The following is a 20,400-nucleotide window of genomic DNA, read 5'->3' on the forward strand; positions in this document are numbered from 1 at the left end:
TTATTGGGGTTTGGTGGGTTAGAGGCAGGTTGGTTAGTTGAGGTAGCTCGCTCAAGCATAGGATTAAATTATTTCAAGATATAACAAATGACTAAACTGGTTTATCCCAGGGTAAGGTGAATTAACCTGCTGATAGTTTGACGGGGGTGGTTTCTAGGGGGTGAAACACCCCTTAAATATATTTTTTTTAAATCCGGAAACACGTTAATTTAATTTTGGTATTTTCTCATTATCAGTGCGATTTTTAAATCACTCGAGCTGATTTACTATATCGCATGTCGTAAAACAGTACAAAAAATAGTGTATTTACCCCTATTAAAAAGGGGGTTGCAACCCTTCGGTATGAATGTAATGTCCTTAAAATCGCTTTTTTATAAGAAATTTTTTAACGTTGAGTTTACTGAAAAATATTCATTTGATGCTGAGAAATATTAAAAAAACTAGTTTTAGGGGTTGATTTTCAGGGTAGATTTCACCCCTTAAAAGCTCTTATCGGCCGATAAAAAAAACACGTATCTAAGTTTTTTTCAAGTACTACAACATATCCCAAAATCATTCAAATCGGTGAGGTCGGGTTGGGGTGGTTCCCTTGTAAGTCTTTCATTACAATATCAGCCAATAAAAAAGAGATGGGAGAGCCCATCGGGCTTCCAAATATTTGTTTATAATAAATTTTGTCGAATACAAAATATGTGTTGTTAAATAAAAATTCTATACCTCTCCGAATCTCTTCCATTGTAATCTCACAATTTTTAATTTGTTCATAACGTTTGTTCAATCCTTCCAAGACTAAATCACAAGATATGTTCGTGAATAAGGAACTTACATCTAATTATATTAAAACGTGATCATTTGGAATAAAAATATCTTTCAATTTGTGTTTTAATTGTTCACTGTTTAAAATATGAGTTAGGTTTACTTATAACCGTTTTAAGAGCACTATAATTTTTTCAGAGGGTTTGATTTAACTTCGATTTAAGTGATATTATCATCAAATAAAATATTCATTTTTTCTAAGTATTCTTTTTTTGACATGACTACTATATTATTTATTTTTTCGTTGAATTCTTTTTGTTCAATAGATATATGTTTTACGTTTATAGTTGCTATTTCTAATATTCTCGTTATTTTACTGCGGATATTTTGTTTATTATAAGTCATTTTTATATAGTCTGTTTCTAATAGCCCTTCTACATTTTTTATAGTAGTTAATATTCAAGAATCTCATCAATTAATAGCCCTACTCACAAATTAGCAAAATTCTTATATAGTGCTAAATTAAAAATTGTGAGATTCGAATGGAGAAGATTCGGAGAGGTATAGAATTTTTATTTAACAACACATATGTTGTGTTCAACAAAATTTATTATAAACAAATATTTGGAAGCCCGATGAGCTCCCCCATCTCTTTTTTATTGGCTGATATAGTAATGAAAGACTTAGGGAAACCCTGCCTGAGCGTGTTGTGGAATAAATATCAAATTAATCCTGTTTTCTACTATAGCTATGTTGATGATACTTTGATGTGCGTTCCGAAAGATAAAATTGATTTAGTTGTCGAGACGTTCAATTCTTATCATAACAGATTATAATGTACGTTTGAAATTGAAATGAATAATTTTATTTCATTTCTCAACTTAAAATTGATTAGAAATAATAATAATTTAGAATTTGATTGGTTTATGAAAAACAGCACAAACTGACAGAATTTTGAATTTTTTACTCAGAACATGCAATTCATCAGAAAGTTAATATAGTTTCAAATTTAGTTGACCGAGTCTTTTTACTTGCTGACAAAAATTCCGTTCACGCAATTTAAAAATAGTTACTAATATCCTGAAAAAGAATAATTACCCATCTGAATTTAACAAAAAACACATACACAACCGGATTAGCAAATATAAAAACGGGAAGAATAATTCGAAAAAATTAAAAAATTAAAAACTACCTATAGTCGCTATTTCAAATAATTGCAACATCTTTAAAAAATGTTCTGTGTTAAAAAAACATGACATTACTCCAATACCTTTATTACAAAAACCATTACAAAAGTTCATTCGTAAAGGAAACGACAAATCTGATTTATTAGTCAATACTGGTATTGTCTACAGTTTTAGCTGCAAACAAAGTTCAGCGGTCTATATAGATGAAAGTAAGCGATCCTTAAAAATTAGATTAAATGAACACAAAAAAACATTGACTCAGATACAGTAGTAGCTACACATAGAAGAACTCTCTCACACGAATTTTACTAGGACAAAGCTAAGATATTAGATTATGAAAAGAATTATAAGAAACGCAGAATATCCGAAATGTTGCACATCGGCTTACACAAAGACACTTTAAATAGAAAAGAGGATATACAACATCTTAGTCATATTTATAAGCCTTTATGAAGATCGATGAAGAAGGGATGATAGATGATATATATATATATATATATATATTGAAATACTTGATATCTTACTGTATTGTAACGTGACTGGCTACGAGCTATGCGTTTTAGCCTATAATAATTTGACTACGAGAGAAACGAGAGAAATCAGATACACACATGTACATATAATTATATGCCATCAAAATTACATTTGTAACTTTATTGTTAATAATTTGTTATTTTGCTGTTAATAAAGCCTGAAGAGGTCAGCAAAGGCCATAGACGACTTTGTATGGGGCTCTGGGCCCAGAAACCGATTTCAAAACTGAATAGCGGATCATATTTGGGATGCTAAAAGATGACTTTTCACCGGGTTATAGCTCCCGAAATGCACTTGGGGCAAAATGGGACACAAAAAACCGCTAAAAATCGTGATTTTTGACTTTTTTCACGTTTTGGCCTCGTAACTCAGACGCGAATCAATATTTTTCAACGTACTTGTTTTAGTTTTACTGGTGAGAAAATTTACTAACAAATACATTTGTTTTTATTTTTTTCCTGAGGCTTTGGAGCTCGCTAGAGCGCTTTTTCGGACAAAAAAAAAGCACTTTTTTCATTTTTTTTATCTTTTTCTCCATTTTTGACCGGGAAGTCGGCCCGTCGCTAACTTTAGACCTATTCCATTCGATTCCTCGGAAAAAAATACAAAAGAATCATGCTTAAGAAGTTAAAAAGACGTGGTGCAATTTTGCCAGTGAACCAAAGCTCAACGCACAATCATTGTAACCGTGGTTTCCCCATGCAATAGTTCTTCGCATTGATTGCTATACCGCCACGGGCGCACACAGAAGGGATATCTGTATTTCCGAACATATATCTTTATGTATTTTGATTCGCTGAATCTGAATTTCAAGTCAAAATGATGCGAAAACCCCTGGAAATCTCAGAAAAATAAAAAAATAGCCAAAATCGCAAAAAATTGGAAAAAATGATGTTTACGAGTGTGAGAACATTCCATAACATTTTTGTATTTTTGATTCATATTGGGTGGGTTTCTTACGTATTTTTATGCGCTGAATCCAAATCTGCAATTATATATAATATTATTTGATTAAAAAAATAGTATCGTACATTTATTTTACAGCCACTTTGGAAACTTGAATTTGACAATGGGTCTTGAAATTGGATCAATATATACAGTTTTTCATTCATTTTCAATACAAAACCATTTCTTCTAATCATAAAATATATTTTATAATTATGCAATTTCTGCGGCTCTACCTAGATTTAAGAATATTATAACTTGGTGTTGGAAAAGGTACAAAATGAAAAGATAAATATGTGTGAATAAGTAAAAATGGATTTATTTTTGAATTATCCATAAATACTTGGTAAAATATATTTATATCTACCATAATATATATATATAGTAGATATACCTTAAGTTTCAGTCACTATCAATATCATTGCAATCGTCCTCGATATCACTGCTCAAATGTTCTTCTAGATCTTCTTCTGTTATATTCTCTTGTTCAACAGGTCCCACTTCTTTTTCAATTTCAATTTCGTCGCATATATCACTCGCCAAATCTACCCCTTCTTCTCTAAAGAGTGTAGTAAGTTTTTCAGCCGGTTTGAAAATTTTATTGTCATATCTTGCTAAAGCTAGATAATATATCACAGCTGCAACATGGCAGCAACAACCTACAGTCCTCAACCCATTAGGGCAATCACAAGTGTACCTTTGAATCCCGTTGAGTCCAAAGGTATCAGGCTTATAATCTATATAACATTTGTAGACCTTCCTATTGACGTGGCGTGATCTCACCAAAACTGAGATAATATTTTTATGTTCTTTGAGATATTTCAATTGCAGATTACCCTCCTCATCTAACATTTCGGCTAAGTACGATATCGCCATTGCAAGCTGGTAGGTACCAGAAAATAGTATTTTCAAATCTCGTTCAGACATTTGTGGAAAGTCAACAAGGTCAGTTGCACTGAGCTTTTGAAAATTTTTGATTTTACGACTCCAGCCTGCCTCTGTCACTTCTTCAGCAAGGGTATTCTCGGTGAAGGTCGGATTCAACATTTTGTTGATTATTTCGTCACTGATCTTGTCATCTGTTTTAAAACGTTTACCGAATTTATTGTTTAAATAACAGGCTATCCGGCAGAGTGACTTGGCTTTTGGAAGCATTTTATTGTCCATATTATGATGAAGCAGCTTGAATTTTAATTTGATCTGTCCATGTACTGCTTCAATAACCCAACGCAACTTAGTTACAATACGGGAGCTATTTGCTTCTGCTGTGGGAAGCTGTTTTCTTTTTCCCTTCAAAGCGGGCATTAGAACAACAAACTTTTTATCTTCTAACGACTTAACTACATCTCTGAAACCGCGATCAACGATAATAATGTCGCCTTCTTTTATTAATCGAAATACACTGTTGGGATCAGCCAATACTTTTTTCATTATCTCTGCATCATTTTTTGTGCCTTCATAAGGGTCACAAATATCCACAATAAAGCCGTCGGTTGTACAAACAGTAAATGGTTTGATCAAAGGCGCTTTTTTGCCCTGAAAAAGCATGGCGTTGATACTCATTGTTGAAGCTTTTTTGATGCTTGACGTAGGTACCATCAAATATCAAAACCAATTCATCTCCAGTCAACTGTAATAACTTTTTAGCATCTTGAGATGTATGATTTTTAATCAAGTTTTGTCTAGCCTCAATGCATTCTGCTGCAGTCATGTGTTTCTTTACACCGAACAGTGTAGGTAAAATATCTTTTTCAAAACATGTTATAACATTGCTACAGATCTCTGACACCAGCTGATCGTTATCAAATTTAAAAATTGTGGCAATGGTATTATTTCATGCTCCAGAACGCAATTTGAATAAAAATGTTATTAAAGCTTCAGTAACTGTTCGGTTATGTGAATTATTCATGGAAGTCAAAGCGAAACATAGTTTTTGTAAATTGTCTAAAGAGAAACCTGTGAGAGATTTCAAACGATCTTCACTTAATTGAAAAGCTCCGGCTTCATTCAGCAAAGATTGATTACTCTCTATGGATAATCCTTGGATCAATTTCGTTACCTCGTCTACAGGCACCTCAGAAGTCTTTGAATATGCTTTAATGTTACGTAAATCTTCTAAATATATTCGACCATTTAAGTAATGTTCCGAACAAGCACGAGCACCTTGCGGTATATAAAGTTGCATCTGTCTGTAGCAGTGCAATCTGGCCTCGAAAGTTATACGAGCTCTATCGCCAACAACGCCACAAATAATACAACTTCTTTCAGTAATAGAACATCTTGGAATTGGCAAGGTAACGTAATCAACTCCATTTTCTTCAACACTTGGCGGTCGATACGAGTTATCTGATCCATACGATTGTGAGGAAACTTGAGAATCAGTCTTCTGACTCTCTGACTTTAAAGTTACTGTACTTCGAGTGACACGCACGGTTGAATCTCGTGTGCCAAGTTCAGTTGTATTGGCCAAGGCAGTAGGTTCATTGGAGCTTTCTGTACTTCTTGTGACACGAACGAATGGATCGTGACTACGTGATTCTGTTAAATTGCAATGAGTATTAGCAGATGTTTCACCCAAGGCTTTACTTTCAGTTTTTGGTTTTTTGCTCGTCTGAAATACAACTAGTTTTTTACATTTTCTGCACAAATATGCACCTATACTGGTAGTAACAGAAAGCTGTTCAAGAATTTCACTTACTTCTTCCGCAGTAGTAATTTTTTTTGCTGTTGATTCTGGAAATTTGCGCATGTGAGTCCTGCATTTCGCACACTTCGAATTTCGAAATGCATCTGTTGCAGTTGATGTTCCGGGCGGACCCTGAATAAAAAAAGAGTATCGTTTGTTTGACTTTTAAAAATGCTAAGATTTTATTTGTACAAAAAATTCTTTCGAAAATAGAAGCTAATGCTGAATACGAGGGGTAAATCACTCGACGAAATGGCGTACAAAGATTGTGAATCTTCAAGATTTTTTTAATGATTTTCAAAATCTCTCAAATCTCAATGATTAGTAAGATTTCTAGGAAGCTGCAAAGATTTGCAATAAAGTGAAGATTGCTTAAGAAATTATTAAAGGATTTCTTAAAATCTTCAAGATTTTTATAATCTTTCAAATTTCCAATGATTAAGAAGATTTCCAAGACATTGAAAAGATTGCACAATTATTTGCAAAGATTATTTGGAGATTATGAAATCATTTTTATGAAATATTGAGAATTTCAAATGATTGTGAAAAATCTTTGCAGTCTAGATGATTTTTTTGAGATTTCTATAAAATTGCAAGATTATATATAAATTGTATTTCTATTTTTTTTTTGTACAATGATATACATATGTGTATATATATATATATATATATATATATATATATATTGTAACAGGCTGCCGATTAGTCTAAAATATCTCTTAAACGTACCTATATAGCGACTAAACGACGCCTAGTTATCTATGTGCTTGAAGCACATCAACCTACCTTGTCTTGGAGTGCGCCTGCGCAGAGTCCGTTCGCTACTCCGAGTTGGGTTCCCCCAACTCGCCGCTTGGCGGCGCTGTCGCCCTTGTTTAGTAGCGCTCGCGCGGCCGCTGCTGGAAACTCTGTTGACGATTCCCGTCTACCGGTATTCGCGTGATCCGTGCTACGCTACCGGCGAATTCGAATCGAATGTAAACAGAAATGACCTCCGGACAAAGGAAAGAACAAAATAACGATGACTCGTTTATGTAAAACTATTAATCGATTTATTCGATTAGATCAAATACACGGGGATTTGCCGAGAGTCTTGCGCACGCTAGCGCGAATGACAATATACGCAGTATGAGGAAGAGAGAGAGAAAACCCGTTCGCTGCGAACTAACCGCTCGCACGCAACAATTAATCCCTTCGCGCACGCTGCGCGGGATCGCTCGCTATTAACAATAATAGGGGAAGGTGCACCTACCGCAAGAACGACGAGGATACGGTGGCCAACCGTATCCGATCAACACGCTGCTAATAAGCTGCTTCGCTGCTTGCCGCACCGCCTCGATTACTGTTGCTGTTGTTGCTGTCGCTGCTACTGCTGTTGCTGCTATCGCTGATGCTGCTATTGCTGCTGCTATTGCTGCTGCTACTATTGCTGCTGCCGGCACACCGCACTCAAGTTCACGCTGTCCGAGTTAGCATCACCAAACGAAAACGCGTTAAAGGCACGGAGAAGGGTTAGCTTCACGATACAGGCGGACTGAGTGAGACAGTCATACTGCCTGTTGAACGCTCCCCTCCCGGTCATTGCCCCTACGCGCCCTCTCTCTCTCGCGAACCGATTGCTGCTTCTCTCGTTTAGCCGCTCATTAACCTCGCGCGAGTCGAACGATTTTCGGTAATCGTTGCTATATATATATATATATATATATATATATATATATATATATATATATATATATATATTCAAAGTTCAATTTTGAGAAATAATATTTCAATCGCAATTTTGAAATTAAAGTTTCTTTCATATTGTGCTCAAACGTAATTTTTTTTCGAGCTATTAATAGTATTTTACGATTCATTCCTATTCGAATTCCTATTGACATCAACTATAATTTTAAAATTTTAAAAAATTTCTTATTCAGTGTACTATTAATTTATTATGATGTTACGTCTTACGACGCATCCTTTTTGTAACAACTGCACACTCGTGAAATTCAAAGCTTCTAAAACTATTCGCACGTCAGCAGAAAGCTGACGAAACGCGAGGTAAATGACACTCCGAAATAAAGTTGTTACACCTTGCGACACATCCTCTTTTGTAACAAATGCATATTCAGGAAATTCAAAACTGCTAAAATATTCACACGTCAGCAGAAAGCTGACAAAACGCAAAACAAATAGCACTCCGAAATAAAGCCACCGAGCACAAGAATGTATATTCAGCAAAAAACAAAATGTCACAATTCAATACTGACCTGAAAATTAACATATAAAAAGCAATGAACATCATTACGAGTGAGTTGATCAGTAGTCAGTCAGTCAATAAGTACCTGTAAGACTCAACTCCGTACACACTGGTCCGACAATTGGTGATCATTTTACTTAATAATCTCACGACTGTTACAAAGTAATATCGTGCAAGTTTTATTCAACAACCTATCCTATTCAATTCAACAAGCAGTTAGAGCCTGCTACACTCATACAATCCAACAAGCAGTTAGAGCCTGCTACATTTTATCCACAATTAAAAGCTACAATTATCAAGGTAGTACAATCATCAGACATACATTTCTACATATATTTATTATAAGTGAGACATATCCGACCACTAGTCAACATATGGAACGTCTCATTCATTAGCTATTCGTAGTTGATGCACGAGACGTAACAATTGGTTCCGGTACGAAAAATACATTCGATTGAGATAAAGGAAATTATTTTTATACATATTAAAACTTAGTTCTTATTAATGAATTAACGCATCAAACATAAAAGAAAGAGTTCGAAAACCGCGGATATACGAGTAGGCGTCGTATTACAGAAGTAAGCAGCACACGTCACTTTCTTTCATAGTAACCGAATTTCAAAATTGCAATTTTGCAAAATTATGAAACTAAGACAACAGCAGAAACAAGTGACCGAAAAATAATTTTCAGACAGTAGGTCAAATACCATACGTAGATAGAATTTCCTTTTTTCTTTTTCCCCTTTTATTTTTGTCATCTCAATAAGAAATTGTGTTTCCATATACGTCTACCATAATTTTTTGCTAACAATAATTTACCTTATTTTATATATTTTTCCTACTTCATCTATTTTGATTTTGTCGAATTCCCTTTGTTTATCCCGTTTATTACGAAAGTGCAATAAATGAGCAAGAAGTCCAGCACAACGAAGGACACATCATCCATAATTAGGAAACTTACGCGATCACAAATCGACAAGAATCCAAAATTAGAAGACCTTTTAGAAAAAGGACTGGATGAGATAGCTTTCAAAAAGAGTAACAAGCTGCAAAGATCGCCTATTAAGACCAAGACCCAAGAAGAAATCGTAAGAAAAGAGAAAAACACAGGAGCAATAAAGAAAATCATACCAACAGTTGACCAATTAGTTCATTTAACAGAAAAACAAACAAATAAAACCGACTACACTGATTCAGACAAATATTCACTATTAAACCAGACGTTTGACACATTTGACTCAGAAAAACACGATAGATATTCAGACATTGGAGGATTTTTAGGTGAACAAAGCCTAATATTAGGGACACCAAAAGATATATTATTCAGCATAAACACAAACGAAGAATCTGTCTACACAAAATACTCATTACCAAAAAACTCTGACGAACCTATTAACCAACAACAGAACATCGAAAATTCAAAAAAAGACATTAGAAAAACAAACAAAACACAATACATAAACGAAAAGGAGAGTGAAAGAAACACTCAGCAAATTCAAAGACAAATTCAAGAAAACCAACGTATCACAAGTCCAGCAACAAACCCAATAAACATGGCAAATTCACACCCAATCAAATTATCGCTTAAAAAATTGGTAAATTATGTTCCGGACTTCGATGGCAAAAATATGCCACCCGCAAAGTACATCAGAAGATTACGACGAGTAAAAAATTTAGTAGAAGACCAAGATGAACATAATGTAGTAGAACTATTGAAAGTGAGAATGAAGGGAGAGGCAGAAGAAGCTTTAGGAAACAGCTGTGTAGAAACAATAGACGAATTAATTACAGCAATACGAAGTCTATACCCAATTCAAGAAGACATACACGAACTGCGTGCTAGGATACGCAAAATAACACAAGGAACTACAGAATCAATTATCCAATACACAAATAGATTATGTCAATTGGTATTAGAAATAAAAGAAATATATAAAATACAAGAAACAAATGAAATAGCCAGGAAGAATTTCTACGAAGAATTAGATGCGGACGCAGCAAAATGTTTCAAAAAAGGAATGCGAACGGAAATAAAATACGAACTGGGTAATGAGACAACATTACAAGAAATGTCCAAAAAAGCCATAAAAATTGAAAATGACATAAATATTAGAAAAACAACAGATAGTATAACAATTAATAACACATATGCAGAATACAATGATTATTATAGCCCTGAATTACCAAAAAAAATCATGATATGTCAAATTTGCCATGACCCCCAACACGAAGCACTATTTTGCCATTCTGCAGCATGCGTCTATTGTAAGGGATCAGATCACTTTTCTAATAATTGTAAAAATTCATTAGACAAAATCAATTTGATATGCAAATACTGCAGCCAAAAAGGACACTCAATAAGCGCTTGCCCACTGAATAAACGAAGAAATATCCATTGCCAATACTGTCAAGAATTAGGACATGAGGTAGGTCAATGCCCCTACATTGCCGACTACATAAAATGCTGGAAATGTGGAGAAACAGGACATGAAGCCATTAAGTGTAAAAATAAGATCACACAAAAGGTAAATAAATGCGATATTTGTGACGAAGGAAGTCATTCAACGCAAGAATGCCCTGAGGTCTTTTGTAAAAAATGCAATAAAAAAGGTCACTCTATCAAATTTTGCACAACAGGTAAAAATAGATCACCTTATAGAATATGCACCCTATGCCAAGAACAGGGACACAAAGAACAAGATTGTGAAGAAGCGCGAATATATTTCACAGAACAAAGAAATAAATCAAGTTACAAATGCCAATTATGTGATCAATTAGGTCACACAGCAAAGTACTGCAGACAAATCGCGAATACACAACAATCTGCAAACCCTCAGCAAAATCAGCAAAACTATAACACTTACAATAGAAACCACAACAACGGATACAGAAACAATTTTAACAATGATCAAAGAAAAAAATTCTGCGCTTATTGCAAAAATATAGGTCACGTAGCAAGTGAATGTAGGAAATTACAAGCACTAAAAAATTATCCAACTCAAAATATTTCAATCACATGCGAAGGTTGCAACGAAACTGGACATAACATAGATAACTGTGAAAAAATTAAAAGATTACAAGAAGAAAGAATATTTTGCAGAATCTGTAAAGGTGTCGGTCATACAACAGAACAATGTCGCAAACATGGAACAAACTCGGAAAACTCTGGAGCTCCTTTGGGAAGGAACGCCTAAAGAATGAGCAGACAATAAAAACGTTCCAGGACAAAACACTCACTCTCCCAACACAAACAAAACATCACATAGATACATACAGCAAATTCAAAGAAAATATAAAGGAAATAGAGAGTACCATGCTACAGACAGATATAGCTAAAAATAGCACTGATATTAACCAACAAATTACAAATGACTGTACCAAAATATACATTATTAAACTAAAAAACCTGCTCAAGTACATAGAAATAGCCGAACCAAATTCGAATAATAAACTGCAACTACTAGTAGACAGTGGAGCACAACTAAATATTATCAAAAATAGCAGCATTCTACAAAAGCAGTTAAACAGAAATGAACAAATATCTATATCAGGAATCACAGAAAACGCAATAAGAACAATAGGTTCAACACAAATGTATATTGCAGATGAACCATTTGATTTCCATGTAGCACCGGATAACTTCTCTATTCCTTACGATGGAATAATAGGAATAAATGCCTTATCCAAACACAAATTAAGATTAGACAGAGGATACTTGGAAATAAATAATCAAAAAGTGCCATTAAAAGAAATCACTAGCAGAAATCAAACAAACACATTTACAGTACAAACCTCAAAAGAAATTAATGAACATCATGACACATGGAAACCCATAGCATTTGATAAAAGATACATAGTAAGCAAAAATGATATTGAAATAAATACGATTACACACAGCAAAGAAGTATCAATACATAAAGATGTAATTCAAATCCTAAATATAATAAGCGACATACAAGAAGAAACGAAAAATAGTACGAATGATCAAATATATGGGAACCCAGAAACAAAAATATCTCAACCTAACTATAACTCAAGCGTAACACAATTTATTGGAAACATTAATAAAGCCCTGGAAGACGAATCCAATGAAACCAAGGAGAACTATACTATTAATGATTATTCAAATTTTTGCGACACATTGAGAGATAACGTTACAGGAGAGATCGATAGAAAATATGACAAAATGACGAACCTTCACATTATAAATGATATAGAAAATAACTTCAAAAACATCAATGAAAAATTCACACCTAAAGAAACTAATTTAAAACCAGCACATATATTTACAACTACGCACAACGAAATTACACAAAAAGAGACACAAGAACATGAAATAACAATACGACGAAAGCAACTGATAGATACAATAAATTTAGAACACCTGACTCAACGAAAAAAAGAAAACATAAAAAATTTAATACTGTCATTTGAAGACATATGCTGGTTAGAAGGAGATAAACTTGGCCAATGCAACATAGAAGAACACGAAATTAATTTAACTGATGATAAACCAGTATATGTTAAACAATTTCCTCTGCCATATACACTCAAGCAAATCGCATGTGATGAGACAAAAAAACTAATTACAAATAACTTAATTAGACCTTCAACAAGTGCATTTAACGCGCCAGTATGGATTGTGCCAAAAAAGGGATTAACAAAAGACGGAAAGAAAAAATGGAGAATGGTGATAGATTATCGAAAATTGAATGCAAAAACTATTCCAGATCCATATCTTATACCCAATATATTGGAAATTTTCGACTGCATAGGAAAAAACAAAGTTTTTACCACTATCGATATGGTTTCCGGATTTCATCAACTAAAAATGAAAGAGTCAGATATACATAAAACGGCATTTAGTATCCCTGGCATGGGACGTTTTGAATTCAAAGTATTACCTTTCGGACTAATAAATTCACCTAGAGTCTTCCAAAGAGCACTAACAAAAGTACTCGGAGACCTATTGGAAAAAGGGTTCTGCTACCTATACATCGATGATATAATTATCGTTGCAAATACGGTTGAAGAACATAATGAAAGATTCAAACTCATAGCAGAAAAATTAAGAATAGCAGGATTAAAAATTGAAACGAGTAAATGCAAATTTTTCCAAAAGGAAGTAGAATTCTTAGGCCACATTATAAGTGAAGAAGGTATCAAAACAGACCCAAAGAAAATAGAAGCAATAAAGAAATTTCCTATCCCGAAAACTATCAAAAATATCAGAGAATTTTTAGGCCTAACAAGCTATTATAGACGCTTTATTGGACACTTTTCACAAATAGCAAAACCTATCATAGATTTACTACAAAAAGAACAACCATTTATTTGGACCGAAGAAAGACAAGAAGCTTTTGAAAAATTAAAAAACGCCCTATGCACAACTCCAGTTCTTCAATACCCAGATATGGAAAAACCATTCATCATTACAACAGACGCTTCAAACTACGCGCTGGGTTGTGTACTCTCTCAAGGAGAGATCGGTGACGACAAACCAATAGCATTCGCATCAAGAATCTTAAAATCAGCAGAGAAAAAATACCATACAACGAAAAAGAAGCACTTGGCATAGTATTCGCAATAAAAACATTTAAGAATTACATATATGGAAACAAATTTACCGTCGTTAGTGATCATAAACCATTGTTATCCTTTAAATCAGCAGACAACAATTCAAGAGTACAAAAATGGAGACTAAAACTGGCAGATTATGATTATGACATTATCTACAAACCTGGCAAAATAAATACAAATGCCGATGCACTCTCACGAAATCCGATAGAAAATATAAAAATAAACGCAGTTACCAGAGCACAAAAAGCAAAACAAGAATCAAAAGAAATAGTAACAAATAAACAAGAAAAGCAAGAGGAACAAATCAAAATAATAAGAAAACAAGACAAAGAAAAAAGAAATAGAAATAAAAATATTACACAAACACAAGTACATATAGATGACGAAAATACAACACGGAAACAACATAACATAAGATTTACGAAAAAACCCATCGAATCAAGAAAAGACAACATCATACATTTTATCGATTACAAACATCAATCATTAGATAACACAACAGAAAGTCTAATGAAAATCAAACATATACAACCAGACAAAAATCTACAGCCCCAAGAAATTGAAATAAAACAGTCAAGAACAAAAAACATCTTCATAGCCTGTCTTGACACAAGACAGTCGGCTATGAGAATAAAGGAAACTCTCAAAAGTCTCTTCAAATTATTAAGAACATTAATAATTCGCAAGAGAATAAAGACATTCAGCATCTCAAAAGACCTACAATTAAAAAACATACACTGGACTGAAATAGAAAACATTCTAGCGACAACATTCGAAAACTCTAAAACTAAAATTATCATTTGCCTAAATTACATCGACTACGTAAAACTCACAGACCGAGACAATATATTCGACCAATATCACTCAAGCGCACTAGGAGGACATTCGGGAATCAACAGAACATGGAATAGAATAAAGAACAAATACTATTGGGAAAATCTGAAAACTGATATAGAGAACCGTATTAAAAATTGTGAAATTTGTCAAAGAAACAAACTAAAAAGAATAAAAACTAGACAACCAATGATAATAACGGATACTCCCATGAAAACATTCGACAAAATCGCAATGGACATAGTAGGACCTCTAAACGTTACTAATAATCAAAATAAATATATTCTTTCTATCCAAGACCTCCTCTCAAAATTCATAATAGTTGTTCCACTCAGTGATCAAACGGCAGAAATAATTGCAGATGCCCTAATTAAAAGATTTATATGTATTTTCAGTTCACCAAAAGTAGTCCTCACCGACAGAGGAGCAAACTTTACAAGTAAAATTTTAAAAACCATTGCTCGTAGATTTAAATTTGCAAAAATAGAAACCACCGCATTTTCACCACAATCAAACGGCTCCCTAGAAAGAGCACATCACCCCCTTTGTGAATATTTAAAAAATTTTTCTAGTAAAAAAATTGAATGGGATAATTTATTAGAATTAGCCCAATTTCATTACAATACAAGCATTCACAACGCACATAGATTTACTCCGCATGAACTGGTCTTCGCTTATCCACCACGATTACCATCTAGTGAACCATTAAAAACTTCAGAACAATTGCCAACATTTAATAATTATCTATCCACACTTATACAAAACATGCAGGATATTGCATGCTTAGCGCGGGAAAACCTCATAATAGCTAAAGAAAGATCAAAAAAATATTATGATTGCCACATAAACCCTTGCAATTTCAAAATAGGAGATCAAGTGTGGCTCATTAAAGAACCTAAACCGGGAAAATTAGAAAAGAATCAAAACCTGGGTCCTTTTGAAATATTAAATATCACAGACAAACATAATGTAACAATAAATAAGGGTGGAAAACCGAATACAGTTCATGCAAATAAATTAATATTACACAAAAGTATATAAAATGATAAACCTTTCTCTGTTTTAGGACAAACAAATCATGTATTCAAAAATAACGTTATTCATTACATTTTTTCAAATTACTTATGCATACATTGGATATCACTGCGGCACCACAAACACAAACATCACAACATTCTCTCTACTGGACGCTGACGAATGCGACTTTAAAACCGAAACAATAAACTCAACAATAGCAAATATAGAACTTATCCAAGCAGCCGAATTTAGAAATATTCCAGTACATCAATGCAAAATTGAAATCCATCGGACAGTATACCAATGTGGACTATTCGGACGCCTCGAACCTGAACAAAATGGAGAACAGGAATACTTGTATGAATTGAGCCATGAACAATGCCAAACTATCCACGAAACGAGAATTTTTAAGTATGACAATTTTCATACGATTGCTGATTTAAAAATAAACGCCACAACAACCAAAGGCATAGACTTCGCTGGCGATGCAGGAAGCTGCAGCGGCGTAGCCTACGCAGATAGGTTCGGATCATGGAGTAAGGTACTTGTTCAAGGCACAATTAAAATCACATTAATACAAGCCTATGCGAAAATTAGTCTGAATAATGATAAATTACATTTAAACTCAGGAACGATATGTAAATTTTCAGACACAACTTGCGTAGACTCTGACGGGGGTTATACATTTTGGGACATTTTACCTCAGGAAGAATGTTTTACTAACACTTACGATATTTTATATAAAGGTCCAGTAACAAAATACTTTAACACACACAATGACGACATAATATACATGGTAAACACTAGCGACACGACCTTTGCTTTAACAGCTAAAGACAAAATATTGAAATGCTACAGAGAGTTCACTAGAACAGAACACCCAAAACTCTTTATCGCGGAAGAAAATAATAACTTCAACAGATACAAATTCGATAAAGATACGGTTACTAGCAAAAGCAAGGTTAACATCGATTTATTCACATACGTAAATTCTGAATTTGTATATGTCGAAAAACATTTGGGCAGACAACTGAACGATCTTTACAGAAAAATCATTACAGATAGGTGTGAAGTAGAGAGGAAAACATTACAAAACTCCCTATCCCTTGCAACCCTCTCCCCTGACGAATTCGCATACAATATCATGAAAAGACCTGGGATACATTGCCAGGATCGCAGGAGAAGCAGTTCATATCATAAAATGCATCCCTACTGTAGTGAAGGTACAGCACCTTAGCGAATGCTACAGCGAATTACCAGTAATTTCAGGCAATGAAACCTGGTTTCTTACTCCAAAAACGCATATCCTCAAAAGAAGAGGTACTCCAATGAACTGCAACTCCATCATACCTACATACTACAAAGTAAATAACAAATGGATAAAACTAACACCGAAACCAACGGAAACAATATCACCACAAACACTCAAACCAAACACAAACATAAATTGGAAATTTGAATCCATAGAGTCATTAGCAACTAGCGGCATATACTCACAACAAGAATTAGATCAACTACAACAACAAATAATGTTCCCCATGGAAAAAGCATCTCTGCTAAATATTATAGCTAAAGAGATATCAGGAGAAGGAACAACAGGGAATATTTTTACAGAAAATACACTTGCAAAATTGGCAGAAAGCACATGGAATCACATGTTCAACAAGCTAGTCATGTGCGGATCAATCTCATCAGTAATCATCATGATATTAATAATACTGCAAATAACAAAATTGACAATTGACACCATCATCAGAGGATATACGCTGCACATGGTTTATGGCTGGTCTATGAACCTACTATGGGCCTTCTTTAGCTCAATAACCCACCTGTTAGTGACACTAGGACGACAAAACCACAACAGTATGACAAAAATTAATAAACAAAATGCAGAAATTGAACTAGACACAATACACACAAACCTGAACGACACAGACGTCAAGATACAAATCTACCCTGATACCCACTGTCCTATTCCTCAACAAAACTTACCTCTCGAAACAACAATAATCAAATACAAACATGACCTATTTTCAACAAAAATCTAATTGTCATGTCGTTCAGTACCCCAAATGCTTTACGTCATGGCCACATTTTAAGCGGGGAGGGAAGCGAGATATTCGCTCTAGGATATTAGGCTGAGATGACAAAGGAATTGAAATAAAAAAACAAAGATTTGTTCTTTTTATCTAAAAACAGAAAAAAATATATTTATTTTTACAAAATTACAAGCATATTCGCAAATATAATCACACTCAGATACAATTGCAATCATACCGGTGGACCACACTTGGACCTACAATCACATTATAAAAATCACTAAACACTTCTACGCATACCCTACGGAAACCATTGCAATAAACTAACAAATCATAAAAAAATAAGTCACGAAGACCCCAAGTATCTTCGTCTGGCCCATACTCCCCCAGGAAGAAGGCCGTGCGCGTCACTCGGTCGCAATGCCGTAGAGTCCGCACCAATTGCCATCTCTGAAACTAACAAAGCAAACAGGAAACAAATTAATCCATATATATAAAAATACCAATATACATTGCAAAATACTTACATCTATCCTCACATACTTCCGGGTTCCGGGTTTCGGCCCGGCAGGAAGGGGCAAGCCCTCTCGTCTGGCTTTCTTCACAGCACGTGAATGCTGCCAATCCGCAAACTAAAAAAGAAAAAAATATATATATATAATAAAAATAACAACAAAAAAAAAAAAAAAAAAAAAAAAAGCATGGCAATAAGAAGTACAATCAATCTTTAATACTTACACAGACCATGAAATAACGTTTCCTTGGGAACCCGAACATCGTAAACTGAAAAACTTGAACTGTACAAAGTCGAGCAACTGCACTCCTTATATACTAAATAAAATGTACATACCACAAAATCTCTGTATAAACCGCAAACTAGTAGCTTTGAATTTCAGGAGTATTTTTATGCAAAACATTGCAATCATATTGCAATGTCTTAGGCCCTGGGGTGTTACGTCTTACGACGCATCCTTTTTGTAACAACTGCACACTCGTGAAATTCAAAGCTTCTAAAACTATTCGCACGTCAGCAGAAAGCTGACGAAACGCGAGGTAAATGACACTCCGAAATAAAGTTGTTACACCTTGCGACACATCCTCTTTTGTAACAAATGCATATTCAGGAAATTCAAATCTGCTAAAATATTCACACGTCAGCAGAAAGCTGACAAAACGCAAAACAAATAGCACTCCGAAATAAAGCCACCGAGCACAAGAATGTATATTCAGCAAAAAACAAAATGTCACAATTCAATACTGACCTGAAAATTAACATATAAAAAGCAATGAACATCATTACGAGTGAGTTGATCAGTAGTCAGTCAGTCAATAAGTACCTGTAAGACTCAACTCCGTACACACTGGTCCGACAATTGGTGATCATTTTACTTAATAAACTCACGACTGTTACAAAGTAATATCGTGCAAGTTTTATTCAACAACCTATCCTATTCAATTCAACAAGCAGTTAGAGCCTGCTACACTCATACAATCCAACAAGCAGTTAGAGCCTGCTACATTTTATCCACAATTAAAAGCTACAATTATCAAGGTAGTACAATCATCAGACATACATTTCTACATATATTTATTATAAGTGAGACATATCCGACCACTAGTCAACATATTGGAACGTCTCATTCATTAGCTATTCGTAGTTGATGCACGAGACGTAACAATGAAATAAAAGGAACATAATTTGATCTATTAAATAATTTGGTACTAGCCAAGTTTTTGTTTGGGCCTTCATGGGTTGATAAGATCTTTATATAATTAGAAGAATAAAAAGCGAGAAAAGTTCGAATTTTTTTTTTCAATTAAAAATTCAAGTCTAATACAGTGATCACGGTGCGCTGGAAGTGCCTTTGAATCGAAGGTGAAGAGCACATCCAATTTTATTGCATAAATAGATTCTACGGTACTTACTGAGTAACTCTCTGCAAAAATTAAAATAATCCCCAGGGCCGTTTTTATTTTTTTTTAGTTTTAAGCTTAGAAAATCAAATATTGAGACGTACACAAAAATTTGACGGAGCGTGGTCGGTGAAATAATTCGATGATGTAGAAAAAATCGTATAACATTTTATTAACTTGTAACGGAATTATTTAAGCCGACTATTCAAGGGAATATTTTGCTCGCGGCCGTCCGCACAGTATTTATCAAAAGGAGGGCTCGGGAGGCACGAATGCTCCCACGACTGAATGGCACACCGAGCGTGTGTGCCAATCGCGCACGAATTAAAGGAAAGTCGGAAAACGAACGGGTTGACGCAGTAACATATGACACATGTATATATAACAAAATTTATTAATACAACACAATAAAAGAAAATAAAAGGAAAAAAAAACACAAATTAATAAATAGACGAAGCACGCACGCTCCGTCTCACAAATCGGCCTAACACAAAATTCGCTAATCCGCTTAATCCGCTCAATCGGATTATCGGCAATCACTGCCCGATAATCCGACTAAGCCTATTCGCTCGCGAACGCACCCGCGACCTCAAAACCCGGCAACGGGGGCCGGCATCACTGCCCGACCTGCACCGTTGCACCCGCGAACACCCCCGGACATGCAAG

Source organism: Phymastichus coffea, unplaced genomic scaffold (genome assembly GCF_024137745.1).
Source record: "Phymastichus coffea isolate CEN01 unplaced genomic scaffold, Cenicafe_Pcof_1.1 PCOF00004, whole genome shotgun sequence".
In the NCBI taxonomy this organism is placed as follows: domain Eukaryota; kingdom Metazoa; phylum Arthropoda; class Insecta; order Hymenoptera; family Eulophidae; genus Phymastichus; species Phymastichus coffea.